Raw genomic sequence first — 18,884 nt, 5'->3', positions numbered from 1 at the left:
TTATTTATATTATATTATTTATTATATTATGTTGTAAAATAAAATCACCGTCTGTTGACTTGAAGTATATTCTGTATTTTTTTCTATATCAATTGTTTTATCAATTTTCTTTTTTATAAAAAACTACAAATGTCATTGTATGTAAAAAGGTCAATTTTGAACAGTAATCAAGCTAGTCACCAGGCGAAATCAAATAACTCTTAATGTTTAGGCTTTAAATAACGTTTCAAGTCTTAATATCAGCGTTTTACCATGTATTAAAATGCTTATTAACCTTAAGCTTTAAGCTTAAATTTACAGTTCTGATGCATTAGCATAGAGATTTCGTTGAGGCAAGGAACGTGAGACTATCTTTAGAAAACATCTCCCATTTCTCACATGGTGCGTGCGGATGTAACGAAAAGTGTAGAAAAAGAAAATGGTAAACTAACACTCGTGGCTGGAAATTAAGTACGCTTCTCTCATTGTTTAGGGTTCAAATATCGGTTCAAGTCTTAATAAAATATTTTTACAAATTAACGAATTCATTATTCTATATTATATTATACATAAAGATGAGAATAGTAGATAATACTTAGTGCTCAGATAAAGTTTAAAATTAAATGAAACTTTTTTTTAATGTCATTTATACCGAAATCTATTGATGACGTCAGGGATCCTGATAGGGTGGAATCTATAGCTATTTCTCTAAACCTATCTCTTTATTTAACCTTATATTTTAATTTACTAATTTTATAACATTACTCTTTTATATACCATCATTAACTAAATTTATAATAATTATGACTTAAATCTTTTAGAAAAATTCATATTGATTCTTAGAAAGATTTTGGTGTCATATCAAACTGAAATTTTAATTTTAGAGATAGTTGTTACTTATTTCTAAGTACCACTGTGCTTCAGAAACGATTCCAATGTATCCAGTTGGTGTTTAAAAAGTAACAACAAGCGTTATAAATACGCCATTTTCAGTATTAACTCGAAGAAGTTCGTTTATTTGTGCTACCTAATTTAGTTGTGGGAATACCATACAAACTAAACTAGCGTCGGGTAATGAGGGTTGAACTATGTGACTTGCTTTGCTCAGTATATCTACTTGCGAATGTTGTTTCTATTTATTGCCAACAATATTGTGGAAGCTGACTATTAATGCCAATAAATAACAAGTTGATTTTGTCATTCCTTTACTGACAATTTTTTTTTTAATCGTCAGAAAATATCTACTTGGATTTATTGATGGATAAAGTAGAAAATATATATGTATATAATGTGCATATTAAAATGAATTTGAAACTATAAATATCTAAATAGAAGAGATAGTTAATCTAGATATATAATTAGAGATAAGTAATTAAAAAATAAATGTATATATATATATTTAAAGAAAAAAAAATTCTTTGAGATCACTGCCAGCTGGTAGGGTGCCTAGGATACTTGCTGCATTTCCACGCTGAATAGCAATGGAAATGCGTTGACCAAAGTATTGGCCAACCTTCTAGTCACCAGAGGTTTCCACCAGCCGGCGTGAAATCTCTTTGAAACGAAAAGGTAAGAATCGTGTAAATCAATTAATTGATTAGAAATGTAATCGCATACTATAGCCACAAAAATATTAAGACATATTGAAAACTAAGGATTTTCTTCTTTTTAAAATTGCCTAAAATATAAACTTACTAGTTATTGTGCGCGACTTCGTCCATCTTTTGCGCGGATTTTCGAAGGACCATTTTTAGATGGCATATAAAAATAATGTATACACCAAATCTTGTATTTAACCATCAAAGCGAGAAAGAGAAATTACATTGAGTTAATATACAAATAAACAAATTCTAAAAATATTAGTTTAATATCTATTGCTCTTATTACGACCACATACTCGTATATAAATTTTTCTTAAACATTTCTTACGCATAATTGGATCATTATCTAGTTACTATGTAATTATATATATGTACGTATATAGTCTTATAGATATCCAATTTTATTATATGTAAATGGTTCTCATATAAGGCTTCCGATATAAACTTGCAATCTACTGTAACAATGTGTTGCAAAACGATGGTCATGAAAACCTACAGCACTGCGGAGATACGTGCCTGAAATTTACAAGTCTAATTTCTGCCTAAAATCAACAGCGTTTTAAGCTGAGGCAGTTTGTTTTTTTTTTATTTCAGAATGTAAATTATGTTTTCATATTTTTCTCTTATGGATATATTGCAAAGTAATTATTAAAATAAAGCAAGATTAAGTGTTATAAAGTGTGGATCCTATTATCGTATTAACATTATAAACGCGAAAGTTTGTTATGATACTTACATGAATGAATGAATGGATGGATGGATGGATGGATGGATGTTTGTTACTCTTTTACGCAAAACTACTAAAAAGATTTCAATGAAATTTGGTACATGGATAGGGATATCCTATCTAAGTACATAGCATAGATACACTGATAAACTGCGGAATACATTTTGTCAAGTATTAAAATAATTTCGCAGTTCATCTATTTTTTTTGTGGTTACGTAGTGTGATTACCTCTTTCTCTAGTTCTATGAGTAATCGATAATAATTCGTAAATTTTGTATTTGCACATTGTTGTTGTATACATTTTAATAACTAGAATTCTCTACAAAAATACACGTAAAGTGAATCCAATTATTATTTTGACAATAAAGTATTATATCTAATTTTTACAAAAATTTTCAAAAGTTTTGTCTAAAAGAATGCAAGAGTATTTTGTAACGAAACAAAATTGTGAGGCCTATTTATTTTTCAGTAAGAGAGAAATTACAGAATCCTTTCGCGGCAAAAAGTTTAAATGGGCTCTTAATGCGATTGGATTCCGGCAAGAATTTCGCTAATGTTAAACGGAATCTGCACAATCTGATTGCTTCAATAAGTTCCGGACAGTTTCCTTTCATGCTTTAATACTTTGGGATTCTCGGCGCTCCTTGCTTTGTGCGAACGTTTCCGTGCATAACTCCTAAGATTTGTTCCGATAAGAATATACGAATATATATATGATTACAATTACATTTTTCTCCACAAAAAGAGAAACTTCTATTGTAAATATGTATATATAAAATATATTAACCCATAAATATAATCTAAGCCCATAAACTATATGCTGTTTGTAGTAATGTTGAAAATATTTTAATTTGAAACATGGCATAATTTAGAGTTGATTTTTTATCTCTGTGGATTGTTTTTCTTTGTGGAACTACAATGTAATGTTTCTACAAAGCATCTCATTCATTGCTATATGTTTTTGATTAATATTTGCGAAGTAAATTGTTATCTATACCTAGCTATATTGACTATAAAACAATTTGGATTTCGAGAAGTTGACAAAAATTTTTTAAATGGTGTGATTAATTGTGACTGCCCGTACAGCCTCCTAGTACTTGTAACTTCAAAATTTGATATATGAATAGAATTTGTATAAATTAAAATAAAGTTGTCCCCACTCAGTATCTCCTGCACGTTTTGGATGTTTTGCAGAGACGAGCTGTAGGTGTCATGGGAAATGCTGACGTGAACAAAACTCTAGAATTTTTACAATTACATAAAGACGTAGCCTTTCTTAGTGTCTACTACTGCCTATTTCTTGGCGAGTGCTCCGAAGAACTTCATTCTCTTATTTTAGCTATTTTCGATATTGCATCATGAGGATGGGCCAGTGACTATATCCATATACGATAGACCGCCTGCACTCGCATAAGTTTGCCAGCTCTTACGTGAACCATACCGTAACAATGTGGAATTTCCTTTCCTGTGACGTGTTTCCTTCATCCTGTAACCTCGGATCCTTCAAACGAAGCGTGAAAAAGCACTTAGTGAGCCGGCATGGTACGGTCAACCATTGAGAGTAAAACACTCTCTTTTTTCATTCATCTATGAATACGGGCAATTCATAGATCATATCACTCTGTGTTCGCTTAGGATGGTGTGGTTATATGTCGTGCTGTAAAAAAAATTACATTAAGTTAAGTGAAACAAAAGCATGTCGGAGATTATATGCACTACAACGGCTACAGTCGTGGGTGTCCTAAGAGAAGACTAAATGAGGGCAAGGGATGGACAGCAGTGTCTCTTTTGAAACATGGTGGCAACTACTGGCAAAATCCCCAAAGGGGAAAACTTATGTTCAGCAATGAACAATTAAATGATGATGATGATGGTATTGTATGATATTCAGTAGTTTGATACACTCATTATTTCAATTCACGCAGTCATAACTGCGAGAAAAAGCTAGCATAAAATAAAACAAGCCACTCCAATACGACCTCACAATGACACATAACAAAGAAATATCTCCGGTACTTTAGTGAAAAAATTACAAATTACCCCGAACGTCCCAAATGGGCAGTGGGCAAGGTTGAAGACACATTCCTCGCGTCTAAGGCGAGTTAACGAATAGTAAGCCATAAATTTTGGCTCCATTCTTCCAACGCATTTGTCCGTCTGACTGTTGGAATTGTCCGCGCTCTTACAGTTTGTCAGTGGTTATATAACCGACCCTTGTTCGGTGTCCGATGCTTTATTACCGGTAGTTACGTATTGTTAATTTGTTTCTGTTGTTCGTTACCTGAGGGAAGTTTACGCGCGACATTTACAGTGTAATTTCCCGAAATTTGTTGTTATATAAAATGATGCAAAACTAAGAAAATTTATTCAAGTGATAGTGATAGATAGACCCCTGTCATGTTAGATTATCAAATTAATATATATTTTTTTATTATCAAAGAGATATTCGCGATGAAATATGAATATGTCAATTATTAGATACTTACGCTATGTATATGTGTATATATATATATATATATATATATATATATATATATATATATATATACTTAATGGTAAAAATTTAGACAACTGATTGATAAGCAGACCGCTTACTACAAGGAAGGGTGAAGTTTCTAAAGCTCACCTAGTCTAAAATGGCCAATATCGACTATAGACATGAACAGTGCTTACTATAGATATATATAGAACATATAAACTCTCCTATTTGACGTCTCATGAAAATTAAAACAATACCTACCAATGAAAATCAAAATTCATCTGAGCAAGCAAGTATACAGCAAAAGCGCGTCAGTTAAATCGTCTGTACCAGTCATGTTTACTTAAAAGCCCGCTTTTACATCGCGTTTTCGAAAAAAAATATTTAAAATATTCTCTCGGCGCTTGCTAAGAGATTCCTGTCACGTAGTCTCTTTTCATAAATTATTCGTCTTAAAACATTACCATGCGTCAACATAGATGAAATGAAAAGGCCTGCATTGACTTTTATGAATCTTATTATTCTTTTTGAGTCGATTAGCTGCCGTTACATTATCTTGAGCTCTTTTTTTGTAATCTTAGGTTTATTTTGTACATTTTGTTATAATATCTTACAAGCACTACTAAGTATATAACATGTACCTTGTAAAACATAGCAAACTGGTAAAGGAAGCAAAGATTATATTAATTTATACTTTAAATATTGAACAATAGAATAATAGATTTCATAAATTAGGAACTGTTTTACTAAACTAATAAATTTGTTACATTATAAGAAAGCTTAGTTAGTTACTAGAATTAGGCACTCGAAAGAAAAATCAACAGAAAGTAAAAGGCAAATAAGTTGGTAAATTTGAGAATTTCCTTCCTCCGCTATCATAATAAAATCTACACAATCGAAAGGGTCAAAGAGTATCGAATAACAAAAAGTTGACAGATCAATGACGGTACAATAAAGCGGCCCATTACGAATCCTAAAAATTACATTGAAATGTTTGAAAACGAAATCTCGATAGCCGTGAATAAATGTAAAGTGTTGTAACGTTGGTATTGAATAAATGGAACTGAACAAAAAAGTTTGCGGTAAATCAACAGTAGTAAAGCCTTGGTAAAATGTACAGTATTTTTAAATTTTATTTTTTTAAAACCTTTATGTACATTTATGTATTATTGCATACACAAAATTTTTTTATATTCAAAGTTATTGGAATGTTTACTATTTGTTGCTGTAAAATTTAACCAATATTGTTTGTTGTACTATGTCGAATTGGGATGTATTCAGTAAGAACATGGAAATAAAGTAATAAAATAAATAAATAAATATTACTAATATAACAAAATAATAAAATAGTGACTAAAAAATGTCCATACATAAAAGATAATTAAAAATTAATTTAATAAACAAAAAAATAATCAATAAAAATTGTTAAGAAAAAATAATTGAGGTACCTACTTTAATACTACTAATAGAGGCCAAAACAATTTTTACATATTTTGTCCGCTTATTTGTACGTTTATTCCGGTATCACGTAATTTACTACACCAAGTTGGATACAGTTTTCACAATTGCGTTTTTGAAGATCTAAAATTATTATTAAAATAATTAATAATAATAATAAATTAAATTATTAAAATTTGGTGTCTTGTTCTACATCTAGAAGTGATCTATTTCATTAGTTTTCCTACAATTGAAATAATGCGTATAATAAAAAATGATAAGTTATAATGAAGTAACGGGTAAAAAGCTAATGTATTAAAAAAAAACAAAAAGAATGTGGAAAATTCTAGAAAAGAAGATGGTACTTAACTCAATTATATTTTTTATAATATCTTCACCAATTCTGAATTAATTTTAATGTTTGTTCTTAATCATATAATTTGTTCTATATATTTTATTATGTGTTATTAAATTAGGCGTTGCTTATTGTGTAAATGTTACATAGTAATCTTACATTGGAATTACGGAAAATTATTTTGTTTCTCTACTGGTTGTGTTGTTTGTACCACACCGTGATCCATAGCTAGAGGAATGTTAATGGAAATAAGCGAAAAACTGTGTAGTACTGTACAGTAGATTCGAATTCCTGAACTTATTGAAATGGAGCTATATTTTTCAACGGCCCGACGCGACGTTGTTAAAAGTTAGACGCGGCAATACCCATTCTAATTTTCTTTAGTCGTTTTTTTCCTTTCATCAAATTAGTTAATATTCTATTCTTGAATTATATATATATATATATATATATATATATATATATATATATATATATATATATATATATATATATATATATATATATATATATATATACAAATGTATATAAATGGATAATCCCTCATCATCATCATCATCACTTCATCCATTATCTGTCCACTGTTGAACATAGGCCTCCTTCATAAACTGCCGTGATAGAGAGGAACGGTGCTGAGCCACTTGTATCCACTGACTCCCTGCAATTCATTTGAGGTCGTCAACTCGTGATAGGTCATCCTACACAGCATTTACTCATACGGGGTCATCACTCAAGAACCTCTCTACCCCATCGGTTGTCGGTTTTTCGACCTATGTGACCAGCCCGTTGCCACTTCAGCTTGCTTATCCTTCGGGCTATGCCGGTTACTTTGGTTCTTTTGCGGATATCCTCGTTTCGGATTCTATCACGCATAGAAGCTTCGAACATAGCCCATTCCATAGCCCGTTAAGTCATTTAAAGCTACTGCATACTCACAACCATGTAGGACCATGTTTCAGTTCCATAAGTCATCAGTGATACGGATAATCCTATAAAATTAAAAGTTAAAATATTATATCATATTAAAATAAGCTTAATAATTAATAATAAGGAATAACACCTGAGTCTTCAGGAATAGCAACACATAGGGGATATCATGGACGAGACAGTATACGCTATTATATCCATGGTACTGTTCGTGTCTATAGGCGACAATTACCACTTTCCGTCAGATGGATTGTCAGCTTGTTTGGCATTCTTAATAGCATAACATTTGCAACCATGAAATATCGTACTTAAATAATGAAATTAGTACAGTGCACAGTACAGTAATTTACTACACGTTATTATTTTTATTATTATTTAACACTTTATTGCACCAACATAACAGGATTTATTGAACAATATACGTATAGTGTAGTACAAAAGGCGGTCCTATTTGCTAAGCAATCTCTTCCAGACAACCTTTGGGTAGAAGGAATTAAAGCTTAAATAGGTAGGTGGCTCGTTCAAAAAAATAGATCTGTAAAAAATAATATCTGTGACAGCATAGTCATATACACATACATAAATAAACACATACATCCAAATATATATACATACACATACACGTTATACTTCTTATATATTAAATAAACCATTTTACAATTACAGAATAATACTATATCTATAAAATTATTCAAAATTATTTATAAAAATACTAGGTAAATTAATTTAATGGATAATAAAATTTCACAAAGAGAAATACTGAAAGTTAACGGGGTTTAGCTGCAGGACTTGCAATTTAAATTGAAATAAACTTTTCAATCCATATGGTTAACTAATTTAAGTTGAGGTAAACCGAGCTCTCGCCGGTGTCAGGTCGAACTATGTCTTAATTAACGAAAATAGAATAAGCTGTTAAAATCTTCAGAAAATAGCGAATCCTTTGTGTTTAATTTATTAGTAGAGGAGTAATCACCTTTTTAAATGTCTTTACAAAGTGGGGAATGGGGGTGATGTTTTTCGCGTAACCATAGAGTTGGTATTTTTTATACATCTTAAAATACATAGAAAGCTGATAGCACTTCTGATGAAACAGTCCATGGGCTAGTTGGAATACTCATGATACCTAGCGTTGTCATTCCTGAGAACTAGGGTATTATGTCTCTATACCCGATAACTTTACTAAGTACTTTACTTTTAGTTAAGAAGTAACCGTCTGTCCTGGTATGGACACATGATTCGCATGGATGAGGAGCATGTTTTAAAAAAAGTATTAAGAATGAATGTGGATATTTATAAGGGAAGAGGAAGACCTCAAAAGACATGTATGGACTGTGTAAAAGATGATATGACCAGAATGGGAAGTGAATGCGGAAAAGACTACGAATAAAGAAGAATGGAAAAGAAAAAACATATTACGCCGACCCCAAATAATTATTGGGATAAAGGTAGACAGATGATGATGACTCCATAACTTTATTGCCATATCACAAACCTCATCTGCCTATACCCTTCAAACTGAATCACAAATATGCAAGTAGATACTTTTGTGCAGATAACTTTTATAAAAACTATCTACCAGATTAAGATTATTAATTTGAACTATTATTATTAATTAAGCTACGAGATTTCTTTACCAGAGGGAGACTTTGTACAAAAGTCGATTGCTTGGGTATCTCTGTCCTAATCGTGTTTCTACAGTGAAGCAGTTGTGTTTGCATGGCTGTGTTTCGGTTTGAAGGGTGGGATATGGCGTGAATTTACTGGGTACAGAGGAATAACACCTGAATCCTCAGGAATGGCAACGCATGGGGGGTGTCATGGGCGAAACAGTATACTCTGGTATGTCCTTGGTACTGCTCATGTCTATAGGCGACGGTTACCACTTTCCATCAGGTGGGCCGTTAGCTTGTTTGCCGTTTTAAGTTGTATAAAAAAAAAATTAGTCTATATTATAAAAGTACTATAGTAATTTTTCTCTCATCGAGCTTTAATTTCTTATTAACACGTTGAATGCCGTAACAAATAACGCAGTCCGACAAGGAGGAAAGGGATTGTTAGTATTGGGGTCTAATAGTCCCATTGCATGGTAATTATTTTGAACATATGAAATATTAAAAAAACTGTCCAATTATAGAGAAAAAAATCTATTTTTAAGGATCAAGATGATTATGCTACTTTACCCGCCATGCGAGTCACGTTGCATGCAAAACTATCTTAAATTAATGACGAATGGTACACACGAGACCTTTCAATATTTGAGTAACAGTCTGACCGCTGCATAGTGTTGTCTGAAATGACCCCACCAGACATACTAGTACCGGACAACATTGTACGACACGGTTCGTTTGAAAATATATAGACTTATAACTACGTTTAACATGTTAAAAAAATCTTACTATTCATACCTGTATACGTACGCGTATAAAAACCATACAAAAATATTATTCTACAAGCTTTTATCCGCAACTTCGCCCGCGTGACCGGAATAAAAGGTAGCCAATTTCATCCATATAGTAATTGTGTACCAAATTTCACAGTGATTGGTTAAGCCATTGAGGCGGTAATTGGTAAACAAACAAATTCACTTTTAATATTATTTTTATATATTATTATATTAGTAAGGATAAACAGATATTTATCCCATATTAAATATTTAGAAGCGCAAATAAGGTGAATATATATATAAAAGCAAAAATAATAAATATACTGGTAAAATAATTGAATTATTTTAATTCAATCAATAAAAGAATGTATTTCCTCAAAGAAATACAGATAAAAAAATGTGAAAAACATAGACCTTCCCACTACTACGATACGGCTAACCGTTAAGTTATTATAAGAGGCTCCAAACTTTTTATCGTATATAGACCCATATTTTTATGAGAAAAATGTTCAGTTTTACTGGTCGAAAAGTCTCTTTAAATGAAGGTTATTGACTCCGATTTCACTCCGTATAATACAAAAAGGAAGTGAGGTCAAGCATACCTCGTCAACAAAACAAGTATAGAATTTTTAAGTCAGGCTGAATAAAAGAAAAATTACAATAAACCTCGACTTAGGTCGTCTTCCTAGAAGAACCGTATTTACACTGTCACGTAACAATGTCCGATTAGTCTGCTCACTACCAGAATAAATTTCTAAATTTATGATTTTAATTTATCTTTTGATTTGTTTAACAATAAAAATAATATAAAAATCTAATTGGAATTTATTATAATAATTCCGCACAAAATACTATATTATGGACCATCGTACAAGTTTTGCATAGAATTTTTGTGTTTTATTTATGACTGAATTTTATTATTACTTTACTTAAAAAATAAAATAATCTAAACATTAGATAAAAAAATATCCCGTATTTTAAATGTGCTAAATGGAAACGTGTATTTAAATCCTGTATTATTATGTGCATTTCTGTTTATGTTTTCGGTATGTTGACATGTTAGCAAAATCTTTATATATTTATATAGATACAATAACAAATGACCTTTTCAGTAATGTCAACATTTAATTTAAATTAAACGATTCTATTTAACGCAATTACACTTCGGTGTAACAAACAGCGGCTAACACCTCCCTCGGCCAAGCGTCACGAGCTGTTCATCACGACGTTAATGGCGAAAGAAGACCAATTTGCGTCGAGCAATCTCATTGTTTTTGATTAAAATTATTATTGTTCCCGTTTTGTCCGCTAGCTTTGCAAATCGTAATCCGAGACGAGGCTTCAAACAACGTTACATTACAACTACTCTAAATAAATTGTGCCATCAGTGTAATGTAATGGAAATTAATTTTGTTATTTGAAAACGGAAAAATCCCAATTCTTTGGCAGTTCTTTTGATCTGTTTCATCCCCTCAAGTTAATTGTGTAGGTCCCTTTTGAGCGGGTCAAGTGGCAGCCGCTTTGTCTGCTGGGGATTGCAGATTTCTTATTTCCGTGTTATTATGTTACGAAAAAAGACAGGAACATATCGAACTGTAATTAAAACAGTTTTGTCGCTATTTCAAATTCTTACTAATAATAGAAATGTGAGAGTTTATTTTTCAACTGACTTCAAAAAGGAAAAGGTTTTCAATTTGATTTTATTTTTTCATGTTTGTTATCCAACAACTCCATTATTTATAAACCGATTTGGGGTTTTATCAAAATCGATTCAGTAATTTAGTTTTTAAATCAAAATAACTAGTTTAGGTTGAAGTCAATGTTTTCTTATGGAACAAATTCTTAAACAATTCACTTCATGGCATCTTAACAACCTAAACACTCGTCACGAAATTTGATATAAATATGGGATTTAGGATGGAGAAGAATATAATCCTGGTCATGTGGACGAAATTATAGCTAAAAACTAGTCTTTTATAGTTTACGCAGTTATAAAATCAAAAGAAATTCGACCTTACATCTAATACATACTTACAGTATCGCGCCTTCAACGAATTGTTTACTTTTCCTTATAAGTCGTCCGCTCTATTCCAAAGGTTGCCTGGAAGATGTCGCTGTTACCGATAAGGCTGCCCATTGTTTTTCCTGTGTATTCTATTGTTTGTATTTATAGTATTTTTTGTATTTTTATATTGAAGCGAATAATAAAGCGTATTTGTTTATCTATACTAAAAACAGTATCTATTCTCAATAGTATACTTTATACTACAGCCTTATTTACTAGTACAGAATATTCGTGATTTTAATACTGAAAAAGCACTTATATATTTTTATTATGTCATTATTTTCTTTTCTTCAATCTAATTATACAACTGTTTTTCATTATTTCATTTGAATTTATAGTTGTAAGCATGTTTTTTTAGAAAAATATTAGTACCTATCCGTGACATGTAAAATACGTATTTTTTGGTTACAAGCACGATGTAATAATATATGCAGTATAATTTTCATTAAGTATGAGGAACGTAGATAACATGGATATTAGAATCTCAAGAGTAATGCACTTCAATATTTGTGAAAATGAACTCTCCCGAGCGCACTGTCTGCGTCTACGTGGCCTGAATTCACAACTGGATCTCCTTCGAACAGCAATATTCCCACAGTCACGTGTCATTAATAATTTCTTAAATTTTACAAAGTTTTATCATAGAGACTTCATTTTTTAATAGAGACGGTTTTTATAAGCTTTCTACTTGTAATTAAACGAGATATTATTCGAATTTTCTTGTTCGTATCTATATTATACTATGAAAATACCTGCCTGAATGATTCATTAAATCATTGCTGAAACTACTAAAGTTATAATTATCAAATTTTGACAGTAGATTCATTTTATGACCTATATAACTTATAAAAAAGATATTTTTCTAAATTTGGCCCCTAAAGTTGTAAATATAATGATGAAAATTTGTTGGGAATTATTTTTTTAACCGATAAATACTTAAAATTTATCACAAATACTCTTAAATAAAAATGATAACTTCAGAATTTTCAAAATTCAACCCTTAATGGCGTCAAAAAAGAGTTGAAATAAAGAGAAATATCCGGACTGACTTATTATATCATCGGCAACAACCAAAACAAATAACGTCAAAAAACATCAAATTTAAACAGTAGAGATTTATGACAAAAGATTTTTTAAAATTCTGCCCATTAACATAAAAGTAAAAATAGTAGTAAAATTTGTAGGAGTAAGGTGTTTTTTGTAACCAATTTACTTGAAATTAATCATATAACTCTTATGTAAAAATAATTATTCTTTATTTTAGTATATCTTAAAATTTAGCTTTTAATTGTGTTATAATAAGTGACGATGTCTTTTTTGGACCCACGTTTCTAACTTAAATATTCAAGTGCGTATTCATTAACAATAATATGGATGTCATAGACTATATACTATACTATAGATAAAGCAGTGATATCAAAATGTATTACAGAGAGACAGTAGATACAGATAGCTCAGTATCGTTCATTATGGCAGTTGAAAATAGGCTCTTCAGGAATCAGAAACAGACAATTAATGGCTGAAATAATAATGTTAAAGCTTTGATATTACTATATACGTAGATAAGTACCTATTCAGATTCAATATAAAACTTGAAAAGTTTTAAAGTATCATGTATTACTTAATTAAATTTAAAACTTGCCTGCTAAACCGGTTAAATCTGGTATGGGTTATTAATTAAAAGCTAATTTCATACTGTTGTTAGACATGCAAACTTTTTAATATACCAAAACAACACAGTATCACAAAGTTATATCACAAACTCCGTAGGTCGGGTTTCGCAAATGAAAGATGTGACATCACGAGCTCAAAGTGATAAAAGGTCGCAACAGAAAGAAAGTTTATTCCTGACACTTTGAGATTTCTTTCGCTTTGCGAAGTAAGGGATGCGACACAGAACATTGTTTCCGTTATTTTTTTTTCTTCAATTTTAGATGAATCCATTTCGGTCGGCAAAGCATTTTTATTATTTTAACCCTTTCGACAAAGGGCAGAAGCATCAAGTTTTCTTCACAATTGGGGAATGTGACATAAATACATACAAAAAGGTTTTATTATAATAAATCCTTATTATTCAAATGGAAAAGTGAGTTATTTTGTTACTACTATACTCGTATCAATAGGCGTTAAATTGGATATGCACGTGGTTTTAATAGAGTTGAATAGATAGATGACATAGGCTTAATTTTGTAGCAATTTCTCAATATGATGGATAGGTAAATCGATTAAAGGAAGTCTTGAATAGGGTGAATGAGAATAAACGTCAATAAAAATGATAGAGAATAGAAATGGTAAAATCCTAGGCCACCTTATACGTAGTGATAATTATGTAGTGGTAGTAATGATTTTTTTAAAGAGCTTACTAGAAGGAAAATTAGAGGGCAAAAGAAGAAGAGGAAAACTGAGTAAAATAATTATGTGGGACAAATGAAGGAAACACTATGTGTATACCGTATAGGAAGATCAAATATATGGACTGGAATAGAGCTAGTTGGAAGAGAATATATGAATTAGTTCTCCTGACAACAGAAATCTCTTAGATAAAAAAAAAAAACAAATTTAAATGCTAGGTGTACTCTCACAACACTGATTAGTTCATTAGATTTTTTTTAATTCTGCTATCATTACTAACTAATAGGCTCTATGGCCTTCTCTATTACTCATTAATCTCTGACCGTCATTCAGTCTAGACACATGTTGCGATATGTAACAAAAATACGTATTTTACCTTTTATGAATATTTAAGTGACAAAGTTTAATATGTTTCTGTTTTGAAATTTGCTATTGACATTATAATTTTATTTGACTTTTTATTTGTTTTGAATTTTATATGATTTTATTTAACTTTGTTAATATGGTTTTGTTAATATTGTTCTCTCCTAACAATAACATTAAGTATTCAGTTTATATCGAATTTCTCAAAACATTAATATATTTTGTAAGGCATAGATAGATAGAAAGTATAGATTTACTTTGTAAGGCACTTAAAATTGTCACTGTCCTTGAAATAATATTTTGCATGCTAATGTTAGCAAACATATTAGAACTATACAAATCCTACAATGAACAACAAGTATGTCTTTGCACTATGTACACATATTTGCAAATAAATTTATCTTTATCTTTACCTTAAACCAGGCATTATCAGGCAATTAACCTATCTCTGATCGGAGCCTAGTAACGACGGTTTGGTGCCCAGACTACGACTGGGCTTACCAAGTTACCACAACTAATCAGTTTTTATGCAACTTAGAATAGCAAACAAGCTGACGGCCCACCTAATGGAAAGTAATAACTGTTGCCTGTAGACATGAGTAGTACCATGGGCATAATAGAGTATACTGTTTCGCCCATAATATCCCCCATGTATTGCTATTCCTGAGGACTAAGGTGTAATCCTCTGTACCTGTAATGTCACTGCTATATTCAATAATTCAAACTGAAACAGAGCCATACAAACACAATTGTATCACAGTAGAAATACGAATGAGACAGAGATACACAAGCAAACGATTTTTGTACAAAGTCTCTCTCTGATAAAAGTGATGTGGATTTCCAAAATATAACACATTATTCGGTAAAATATATTACAACACTATTATTCTAAATCTTCGTAGTTCTTGGTAGTGCCGCCATAGTATGCAAACGGTTTTCAGTTAAGCGCGTCACTGTTTTTGTGAACTGTATAAAGTGTAGACAGCTGGATTGTCTTTTCTTAGTAGTCTAAGGTGCTTTTGAACTTTGCACTTGTGTAGGGGATTTATTTGTATTTAAATTAAAATGTAACATTAATTATTTAAGAACACTAACTGAAATTAACATTATGCAGAGGAGAATTTATATATGGAAATAGAATGAAAATAATTTCGAGTGTATCTTACGGTTCTGAATTCCATTGTATTTTTTTTCATGCTTGTTATCTTATAAATGGGTCATTTATAAACCAATCTGGATATTTTTCTCTGAAAAGTATATTTTCGTATTAGTCTCATAGAAATTCTATCAAAATCGGTACAGTAGGTTAATTTTTAAATCAAAATAACTGGTTTTGCCACGACTAAAGTTGCTTTGTTTTATAGAACACAATCTTAAATTATTGAAAAATTGTTTAAAAGATTTACAGACTGATCCTTCCATGGAGTAATGGGGAACATTGGATTGAAAAGACATCTGGGTTCGAATTAGAATTCCATCGTATCTGTCACTGTCATTGACTGTCAGGAGAGAAATGTTTTTAACATGTTAATCCAGACTAATAATATAAATGTGAAAGTGAACTTGTTTGTTTGTTATCTTACAGAACCTTATCGGCTTAACCAATCAAAGATTGAAAAGGATGATGATGAAGGATGGAGGAGAACATAGGCTACTTCTTATCCCAGTTAGTAAACATATCCCGATAACGCGTACAAAATCGCGGGTAAAAGTTAGTAATAAATAAATATGTCTTTATCTACCTATCCTTGTACATATTAAACAGCACTTCAGTTCCAAACTAAACAGAGCTTATACTATGTATATTAGATAAAAAAATAAGTAATGAAAAGTATTTTATCTGTAGAATATAATTTCTTTTCACATAAATTGGTATGTATTGTATTTATAATTTCTCAATATAATACGACTGATTAATTAATGAACATTTATAAAAATTGCGTTCACTTAATAATTATTATTTGAAAAAGTACGAAAACTCCAATGTTTCCGAACGTAGTCATAACAACCCCCGTACCAAGTTTCTCTCGAATATTCCTCCACGCTCATGAGACTGTATTTTTTGTAATTAGAAAAGTACGAGCAATTAAAACTTTTATAATTGTCGAGATGGGGAATGTTAAAATTTACTTCGCAGTGAACAATGGGCACCCGGCAGAGACAATAAAAAAGGGAACTTAAAACTTTCTCAATTAGAACGGGAAATAACATTACCTTTCAAGTTCGATGCATCATCGTGGAGTACAGTGTGAGGCGACGGTTACGAAGAAAGTCAGTCAATATATCTTTCTTTGTAAGTAACTGCCTGGAAGAAAGGAATTGTTAGTAATGCGATCTGTAAGCCCTGTTGCCAGCTACATATGCGTTTTTCCCTGGAAATCATCGTGTTCTTGTACAATTTGTCATTGGTGGGCTAACTGGCCTGCTTTCGTTCTCACCTATCATTCTCACTAGTACTTTGTCAGCGTATATCGATAGCGCAGACAGGATTATTATTAATTTATTATTAGGGTGATTAAACAAGTACAAAGCGGATTTCAAAAAATATATCCACAACATAGGCAGCATTCACTATAGTTATTTTTTTAGACATGAGCAAAGCCTTTGATGTAATTAATCATGAGGTACTGAAAGACAAATGTGAATTGTTTGGTATCAGGTGGCTAGCCTTAACATAGGTAGAGAACTAGTTACGTGACCAATATCAATGTTTAGAAATTAATTGTATTGATAAAAATTTAAATTCCTCAGCATATAGATCCACTTTTCTTTGTAACAAAACAGGTGCCCCTCAGGGAAGCGTTTTAGGGCCTCTTCTCTTCTTAATAAAATTAATGGCCTACTTGATGCAACTCAAGAACAATGTATATTATTTGCGGATGACGTCTCGATAATAGTACCGCATAATAATCCAGCTATTAAATTCACTAATTAACTAATTAAATGTAACAAATATTATGTATTTAGAATAATTATTTGAATATATGTAATTGATGAATTTTTACTTTAAAAATGTAAGCCACTAAAAAGTACTAACATGTGCCGAGACAAAATTTGCATGCTTTTAGATGAGGCGAAATGTTTAATAGCTGTAGCTCCGTTATCATTTGAGTCCATTTGTACAAACCACATTTCGAGCAAACAAATTATTATTATTCTATTTTCACCCAATAAAAAAGAAGCTGTTTATAAGAATTGTTTAAACACGTTTAAACATTTGGGTAAAAATGAAATGGCACCGCCTACTATTGGTATACACTAGCGGGGCACCAGTAATGAATATATTAAATTTGGCATTCATATATTATACAAAATATTTGTAATTTTTGTTCCAGTATTTTTATTAAAATGTTTTTATTATTTATAAACGTGATCGGTTTCAGAACTTCATCTTCAGATGTATTTTGAATAATATTATGTAATGGATATGAGTACAATGAAGTTCCATCAAGAAGTCACAACACAAACAGTGAATTATATCATATGCTAGCTGTAGACAATAAATGGTTATATGGAAATCTGTAATTTTCAAAGTATATATTAGATATTATGTATGAAACCTTATCTTCGTTAATTCGCTAAAGAAATCATTATATTTATAGAAACTTTACTAAAAGTATAAAGAAAATTTTTTGCCTGTACGGCAATTATATATATTCAAAACAAAAATATAAAAATTACCATCCCTTATCTCGTCTGATTGGTGAAATTTCTAAAAACATTGAAACACATGTTTATTTGTTCAATTAAGAAACACAAATAGTAAATTTCAAACAGATCAAAACAATTTTTTTCATTTTTATAATAAAATTTCCACTTGTTTATTTTATTTCTTCGGTTTGGATTTGAAGTTAGAAACGATGAAATACGTATGTATCTAATTTTGTTGAAAAGCTTTAAAATTACTCATATACCTATTTCATTTGTCTTACTTTACAAATGATGATCCTTTTTTAGGGGATAGATTTTTAAAAACGCTGAAATACGTATGTATTTATTTCTACTTAGAAGCTTGTACTCATATATGAAATTTCTTGCTTCTAACTTTTAAAATGGATCTCTTTACAATCCCCTGTTCATCCCTTATTCTTCCCCTTTGGGAATGGAATTTCACAAAAATTCTTCCTTAATAGATGTTTAAATGATAAAGTACATCAACTGCTAAAATTAAAATTTTTAACTCCTGTAATTTATGTAGACTGTGAGCTGATTGAAT

Source organism: Galleria mellonella, unplaced genomic scaffold, assembly GCF_026898425.1.
Source record: "Galleria mellonella isolate WM207_F2 unplaced genomic scaffold, CSIRO_AGI_GalMel_v1 utg19, whole genome shotgun sequence".
Classification (NCBI taxonomy): Eukaryota; Metazoa; Arthropoda; class Insecta; order Lepidoptera; family Pyralidae; genus Galleria; species Galleria mellonella.
The sequence above is the reverse complement of the archived record's forward strand: the minus strand, read 5'-3'. Positions refer to the sequence as shown.